Source organism: Mastomys coucha, unplaced genomic scaffold, assembly GCF_008632895.1.
Source record: "Mastomys coucha isolate ucsf_1 unplaced genomic scaffold, UCSF_Mcou_1 pScaffold7, whole genome shotgun sequence".
In the NCBI taxonomy this organism is placed as follows: Eukaryota; Metazoa; Chordata; class Mammalia; order Rodentia; family Muridae; genus Mastomys; species Mastomys coucha.
Window position 1 is genome coordinate 27,512,348 of NW_022196913.1, and position 8,769 is coordinate 27,521,116.

The 8,769-nt window shown below is 40.0% G+C and overlaps 1 non-coding gene across 1 annotated transcript; it reads left to right on the forward strand.

The window, feature by feature from the left end:
• Nucleotides 1–482: 482 nt before the first annotated feature.
• Trnaa-cgc lies at nt 483–555 on the forward strand. Its single transcript has one exon. It is a non-coding gene; the product is annotated as a tRNA-Ala (tRNA).
• Nucleotides 556–8,769: the final 8,214 nt, after the last annotated feature.

Here is an 8,769-nt window from a genome sequence, read left to right on the forward strand (position 1 = left end):
GGGAAGGGAGTGGGGAGAGAGAGGAGAGAATGAATGGATGAATGAATGAATGAATGAATGAATCTTTCCTTAACAAGTTGCTGTGATCATTTCAGCCACCTGCCCAGTTTCTCTCAAAAGCTCTCCAGAGGCTACAAGGTTCTCCTCGAAATGTCTCCGGATTATCAGGCTCTCCAACCTCATTCCCTGACTGAGTTTTACACATACCGGATTCCCCTGCGGTGCACCTTTACATCTTAGCAGGAATTCCTACTCTTCTCTCTCCCGAGAGCTCTCTCCGTTCTGCGCGCCGCCCAAGCTACATTTATTAATACTTCTCTGTAGCAGGTTCTCACCTATCCACTATCATTTTTTATCTTTGCTTTGGTTGCATTCCTTGCGTTTGTTTCTGTTAGTGGGGATCTGTAACTTCTGAATCACACTTGAGCAAGGATACAGTGCACATCTTGGATGGCAAAGTGAAAGAGCTAGTACTGTTTTGTGTTTCTGTGGTGTAGTGGTTATCATGCTCGCCTCGCGTGCAAGAGGTCCCCGGTTCGAGGCCGGGTGGGAACAGAACTTAATTTGGTAGTTTTCTGAAGTTCTCAGATTTTCAACAGAGCAAACACCTATCTGAAAGGAACCACATGTACAGTGGGGTGCTTCCCTCTGAGCCCCAGATTAGACATAGATCACACCCAAAGACCAATTTTCAAGCTCAAGCCAAATACAAAAAGATGCCTTATTAAGCAAGGCAAAGAAACAAGGTGGCTGAATCTGAAACCAGCAGCAAATAGCTTTGCAAGTGTTAATTTTAAGAGAGAGAGAGAAAAAAAAACGAGGTCTGTGTTAGAATGAGCTAGGACTGTTGATGAGTTCTGATTGAGTTTTTTAATCAGTTAGTCAAAATAATGAATTTTGACCTTGATGTTTTGATAGTTGGACCTTGGTGTACAGTCACAGGAATGAATCAGCAAGCACATAAAGGACTAGACCTTGGAGGTGAGCTTTGGAAATGTAACCTAACGTTCCATCAAGGGCAAGAAAGGCAAAGAGCAAAAGCTGTCTGCACCATGTTTGTTATGCTCCGGCCTGCTAGAGCCTTTCACCATGTGTCTTGGTCTACAGGAGCACGTTCAACATCCTCTTTCCAGGAAAAAACAAAGGAAGTCACACCGTTCCACTGCCTCCAGGAATTTGTTGGATCTCCACATTTTTCCATGTCCACTTCCCTTTGGTCACTTTTCTCTCAGAGCAATAGTCCTCAGCCTTCCTAATTATCTTAGTTAGGGTTTTGCTGCTGTGAACAGACACCACGACCAAGGCAACTTTTAATCAGGGCTAGCTTAGTGCCACTCCCTGGGACGAGCACGTACAAGCCATCAAGCTAATGTTGCGACCCTTTAATGTAGTTCCTCATGCTGTGTTGACCGACAACCATAGAATTATATTCATTGCTAATTCATAGTTGTAATTTTGCTAGTTATGAATCGTATGTAAATATCTGTGTTTTCCGGTTGTCTTAGGGCAACCCCCGTGAAAGGGTTGTGGGACAATTCCCCCTCCCCTCGGGAGTCTCTATCCACAGGCTGAGAACCAACCACTGTGTTAGAAAGTGGCGCAGATGCTCCTGTCCTGAAAGGCTTTTGAGCAGATTGTCTATGAGAACCTCGGCTCTGTATTTTGGCACTGACCAATCATACAGTCCTGGGGACTAGTAGACCCAGTGCAAATACAAGGGACAAGATGATCCCGGGCACTGAGGGATTAGTTAAAGAAATAAAGAGCTCGATTAGCGTAGAAGTAATATGAGCCGCCCATATCCTCCAGTTGTTTTGTTAAGTTTTGGATCTGTACCTTTATTTGCTGATTTCTTTCCCCAGTGCCTTTATCTCGCTTCTCATCCATGGCTTTTATCCATGCTTGATTGCTTCCTTTCAGGTTTTGGGTGGTTGGTTGGTTGGTTGGTTGGTTGGTTGGTTGGTTGGTTTTGTTTTCCCTGTTAACATAGATCTGTACTATCTTGATGGTGCCTTAGCAAAGAGATAGTGTCTTGGAGGGTGAGATAACAGAAATGTTACTGTAGGGTGTTCGTATTGTGTGATGGTTATCACACTTGGCTTCACATGCTAGAAGCTCGAAGATCGAGCATAAACATTGATGTTTTTGTGTCCCCTATTTTCAGAAGGCAGTGAGGAAAACCCTCCACTTAACCCTGCCTCCTACCAGTGGCCCTAACTGGGAATGGTCACACTCGATATTTCTAGTTTGGAAAATGGCCACTGAACCCACTAAGAATACCTCCGCCGCGGCAGCTGAATTCGTCCTGAGAGAACCCATTGAACCCATATGTCCCGGGTAGACTATCAAACCTGCAACGTTTCCCTGTGGACCACGCAGAATCCGGACTAGTTGTCCTCTGCCTCTGAATCTGAAATTTGAGATTGGATAGTTGTTCCTTTCTGGAAAAATGAAGCAACAGGTGCGCTTGTTTGCCTGGACCATCGGTAGAGTACTTGGCCCTACCAGCAGTGCCTCGGAGTTCCAAGTCGCAGGACCTGGAAGGGGAGACCAAAGACAGTAACCCATAGGCTACAGCTGGGGAGGGAGAAAAGCTGCTCCGGGGTTCGAATTCAGAGATACAATCTGCAGGTTTACCTGTACAGGCAGAGACAGGGAGATTGGGGTGGAGGAAGAGCTCAGTATTGATAGTCAACCTTTGCTTCCCTGTTCAGGCCTTGCAGTTCCAAACTCTGAGACCCTAAGAAAACCATTCAATTTACCCTCGCTTTCTTTTCATTTTCATTGCTTCTGGAAAGGGCAGAGAGTTGTCCCTCACCGTATTCCCTCCTTTACCCTTGTCTTCCATCCAAGTACCTTTTTAATTCTAGTCTACTTTCCTCTTTGTTCCTCCACAGCTACTATCTTCTGTTTCCCCTTCGTTGGGAGAGTCTCCCCTCCACCCTAGTCCTTCACTGGGTATCTAATATGTGTGGTTTTTTCGGATTGTAGCTCACATATCAAAAGCTTAAAAGCAAAATCCACATAAAAGATAACATACAATATTAGTCTTTTGCATCTGGGTTAACTCACTCGGGATTATTTTTTTCTACCTCCATCCATTTAGCTGCAAATTTCAGAATATCATTTCTCTTAAGAGCTGAATAATATTCCACTGTATAAATAAATGTATCACATTTTCATATTCATTCAACTGTTAGTACACATCTAGCCTGTCTCTAATTTCTAAATATTATGAATAAGCCAGCAACAAACATGAATGAACTGGTATCTCTGTTGTCCGATTCAGAATTCTTTGTGCACAGCGCTAGCTGCCCTGGAACTCACTATGTAGACCACCAGATTGCCCTCAAATTCACAGAGCTTGACCTGCATCTGCCTCCCAATTTCTGGAATTAAAGGCATGTACCATACCATGTCAGTTTTAACTAGATTTTGAGGTAGATCTATTCCCAGTTTCCAATTTCCATAGTGGCTGGACTCCCACATCTCACAGTAGTTTGGATTTGCAAATTGTGTCTTAGCCAAGCCAGCTCTGTCAGTCAACAGGTTCTCCAGTGCAGGAGTGAGGATTAAAAAGAAAAAAGACAAGTAGACAACACTGTAGCTTGACCCCAGCCAGTTCTGAGGCTGGGGCGGGTTTATTTTTTCCCAATCTGCTCTTATACCATTTTAATTACATGCAAGTAATAAGGTCAGTTCTAGGTTGAGAAACAAAGAATACAATAAACACAAGTAGTCAATGAACAGCAAGGGCTTATCAGGATGACCAAAACATCTGAGCCCACTTCCCTGCCCTAGCCCAAAGTCATAATCATGCCTGAAGCCTATTTCTTTGTTCTAGCCTAAAATTAGATTCCTGCCTGAGCTTACTTCCTTGTCCTGGTCCAAGGTCAGATTCCTTTCTGCAGCCCATTTCCTTGTCCTTGGCCCCAAAAGCTCTCCTCAGTGTCGTTCATCTTTCGAGAACTTTCTGTTTAGTTTCATATGTCATTTTAAAATAGGATTATTTGCTTTCTTGATGTCCAGTTTTTGTTTAGCTCCTCATATATTGTACATACTAACCCACTGTGAGATGTATAATTTGTACACAATTTTTCCCATCCTGTAGCCTACTGTTTTGCCAAATGACAGTGTCCTTTGCGGTACAGAGGTTTTAACTTCATGAGGTTCTGTTTTATGAATCTTACTGCCTGTGTGTCAGTGTCCAGTTCTGAAAGCCCTTTCCCAAGACAACGAACTCAAATCTATTCTGTACTCTGTCTTCTATCAGATTCTGGGTATCTGCTCTTGTGTTGACATCTTTTATCCATGGGGAGTTAAGTTTTGTGGAGGGTGATAGATGTAGATCTATTTTTATTCTTGTATTTGCAGCTGTCCAGTTTGTCAAGCACCATTTGTTGGAAATTCTGTCTTTTCTCCACTTTGTGTTTTTGGCTTCTTTGTCAGCAATCAGTTGTCCATAGGTGTGTGAACTTATGCATGAATCTTCAGTTCAATTCCATTGATCAACACGTCTGGTTTTGTGTGGACACCATGCTGTTTTTATTACCATGGCTTCATAATACAACTTAAAATCTGGCTGGTGATACCTTCCACAGTTCTTTCATCACTCAGGATTATTTTAGCTATCCTGAGGTTGCTTTTTGTTTTTTGTTTTGTTTTGTTTTGTTTTGTTTTGTTTTAATTTCCATCTGAACTTGAAGAATTTTCTCAATTTCTATGAAGAATTGTGTTGGAATTTTGATGGGGATTACATTGAATCTGTAAATTGCTTTTGGCAAGATGGCCATTTTCACAATATTAACACTACCAATCCATGAACATGGGAGGTCTTTCCATCTTTGGCTGTCTTTTTCAGTTTCTTTCTTCAATATCTTAAAGTCTTTATTTACACACTTTCACCTTCTTGGTTAGAATTATCCCAGGATATTTTTTGCAGATATTGTGAAAGGTACTGTTCCCCTGATTTCTTTCTCCATTTGTCATTTGTTTGTAGGAGGGCTGCCATTTTTATATGTTAATTTTGTATTCTGCCACGTGACTGAAACTGTTTTTCAGCTCTAGATGCGTCCTGATGCAGTCTTTAGGGTCTTTTCTTCATAAAATCATGTCATCTACACATAAAGATACTTTGACTTCTTTTCCTACTCACATCCTTTTGATCTGTTTCCATTTTATGTTCTTGTTAAGACTTCAAATGCTACATTGAATAGGTATGGAAAGAGGGGGCATCCTTATCTTGTTCCTGATATGAGTAGAAAAGCTTTATGTTTCTATTTAGGTTAGTGTTGGCTGTGGGCTTGCTGTAAATTGAAGTATATTGAAGTGTGCGTTTTGCATCCCTAGTTTCTTCAGGACTTTTATCATGAAAGGGTGCTGGATTTTCTGTATCTAATGAATGAAGGTATTTCTTGTCTTTAATAGTCCATCTATGTGGTGCATTATATTTATTGATTTACATATATTGAACCACCCTGGCATCTCTTGAATGAAGCCAATTTTGATCATGGTACATAACATTTATGTGTTCTTGGATTCAATTTGCAAGCCTTTTATTGAGAATTTTGTGTCTATGTCCATAAATGATATTGATCTGTAAATTTTTTGTTGGGTCTTTGCATAGTTTTGGCATTGGAATAATACTAACTTTGTAAAAGGAATTAGTGTTAATTCAGTTGCTGTTTTTTAAATAATTTGAGGAGTGTTATATATATTCTACTTTGAAGGTTTGGTAGAATTCTGCACTGAATCCATCTGGGCCAGGACTTGCTTTTTTTGGTGGGGGGCACTTTTATTTTAGTAGAGGTCATGGGTATGTTTAAATTCCTTATTTGATCTTGGATTAACTTTGGTAGATGATACATATCAAGCTTTTCATCCATTTCTTATAGACTTTTCGATTTGGTCGGATAGAGATTTTTGAGGGGAGTCCTTGTGATTCTCTGAATTCCCTCAGTCTCTGTAGTAATGTTCCCATTGTCACTTCTGCTTTTGTTATTATGGATCATCTTTTAATTAATTTTGCTTAAAAAATTGTCAATCTTGCCGGGCGGTGGTGGCACACGCCTTTAACCCCAGCATTTGGGAAGCAGAGGCAGGCAGATTTCTGAGTTCGAGGCCAGCCTGATCTACAGAGTGAGTTCCAGGACAGCCAGGGCTACACAGAGAAACCCTGTCTCAAAAAAAAAAAAAAAAAAAAAAAGTCAATCTTACTGATTTTCTCACAGAACCAACTCAATCTATTAACTCTTTGTATTACTTCTGAATGTATATTTGCTTGTTTCTATTTTATTGACTTCATCCTGGAGTTTGATTATTTCTTGCTGTTTTCTCTTTTAGGGTGTTAATTCCTTCTTGTTCTAGAGCTTTCAGATGTCACTAAGTTACTGCTGTGAGATCACTCAGTGTGTGTGTGTGTGTGTGTGTGTGTGTGTGTGTGTGTGTGTGTAAGAAATGCTTAGTGTTATGAACTTGCCTCTTAGAACCACCTTCCATGTGTCCAGTGTGTCTGTATATGTTGTATTTTTATTTCCATTCACTCAAAAAAGAGATTTTTTTCTTGGCTTCTGTCTTGACCCATTTTTCATTTAGTAGTGAGCTATTCCATTTCCATGAGTCTGTATACTTTCTTTTGCTCTTGATATTCAGCTTTAACTCACAGTGGTCAGAAAAGAGGCAGAATGTTGTTTCAATTTTCTTACATCTGTTGAGACTTTCTTTCTGTCCTGGTATGTGACCAGTTTTGGAGCAAGTCCCATGAGAGGCTGAAAATAAAGTGTGCTCTTTAGTGCTTCCTTGGAATGTTCTGTACATGTCTGCTAGGTCCAATTGACTTACGATGCTATTTAACTGCAGTATTTCTGTGTTTAGCTTTTGTCTGAGTGAACTGACTATTGAGGAAAGTGGGGGAATGGAAACCACCACCTATCACTGTGTGTTATAAACTTGTAATTTTAGTTGTAGTAGCATTTCTAGTATGAACTTGGGTGTCCTTGTGTTTGGTGCATAACTGTTTACAATTGCAATATTCTCTCGGTGGATTTTTCCTTTAAAGAATATGTAATGTCCTTCCCTATCTCTTCTGGTCAGTTTTAATTAGAAGTCTACTTTGTCTGATATTAAAAGAAGTGCACCTGCTTGCTTCTTGGGACCATTTACGTGGAATACCTTTTCTATCCTTTCACCATGAGATGCTGTCTATCTTTGACAATGAGATTTATGTCTTACATTCAGTAGAAAGATGGATTCTGTTTTCTAATCTGTTAGTCTGTTATCAATAATTTCTGATATTTGTTGTTGAAGTGTGAGGTTTTCTCCTCTCTTTTGCCTCATTTACTGTTCTGGGATTATTTGTTTCCTGTATCTATTTGGATGTGGCTAATCTCATCAGGGTGAAGTTTTCCCTCTAAAGTTTGCTGTAGAGCTGAATTGGTAGATAGGAATTATTTAAATTTGGTTTTGTTGTGGAATGTTCTTTCCTCGTTGCTTGTGATTGACAGCTTTGCTGGGTATAGTAGTCTGGGCTGGCATCCGTAGTCTTTCTGGCATTATGAATCATCTATCCAGGCCTTACTGGCTTTGAGAGTGTCCCCTGAGAAGTCAGGAGTTATTCTAAGGAGCATGTCTTTATAAGATTAATCTTTTTCTCTTGCAATTTTAAACATTATTTCTTTGTTCTACATATTTAAAGTTTTGAATATTATGGGTCTGGAGAATTTCTTTTCTGTTCCTGTCTATTTGGTATTCTATAAGCTTCTTCTACTTAGACAGAGCCCTCCTTCTTTAGATTTGGAAATTTTTTCTTCTATGATTTTGTTTAAAAAAAATACCGGGCGGTGGTGGTGCACATCTTTAATCCCAGCACTTGGGAGGCAGAAGCAGGCAGATTTCTGAGTTCCAGGACAGCCTGGTCTACAGAGTGAGTTCCAGGACAGCCAAGGCTATACAGAGAAACCCTGTCTCGGGGGAAAAAAAAAATGTTGCAATGATAACAGAAACATTTAAATATTATTGGGGCTGGAGAGATGGCTCAGGGGTTAAGAGCACAGATTGTTCTTCTGAAGGCCCTGAGTTCAAATCCCAGCAACCACGTGGTGGCTCACAACCATCCATAATGAGATCTGATGCCCTCTTCTGGGATGTCCGAAGGCAGCTACAGTGTACTTACATATAATAAATAAATGTTTAAAAAAAAAGACCTTGTCAGCCTTTGATGAGATGTCCTGGACTTTTTTACTAGATGTTTTTAGGATTAACACTTTCTTTGACTGAGCTATTTATTCTACCTTGTTTTAAATTCTCTCTTGATTGTCTTGTAATCTGTTGATGAGGTTTATCTCTGAGATTTTGTCTGACATCCTAACTTTTTTATTTCCAGTTTTAGTTCAGTTTGCGTTTTCTCTTAGTGATTCTGTTTCTACTTCCCTGTCTTGAAATGTTGTTCTTATCTCATTGTCTTATTGCTGTAAAGTGACACCATGACCATGGTAACTCTTAAAGGAAAGCAATTAGTTGGCAATGGGTTGCAGTTCAGAGGTTTAGTTCATTATCAGGATAGGGGGAAACATGGCAAGCACTCAGGCAGACCTTTCAAATAGTGCTACTCCCTATGAGCTTATAGGGGCCACTTCCATTCAAACTACCACATTCATTCAACTGTTTGCGTTTTTACACTTTTCAGTTAGGCATTTTTTAAAATCATTTTTAAGGTTAAGGTCCTTAAACACATTCATAATTCCATGTCTTATGCTTTTTTTTTTTTTTTTT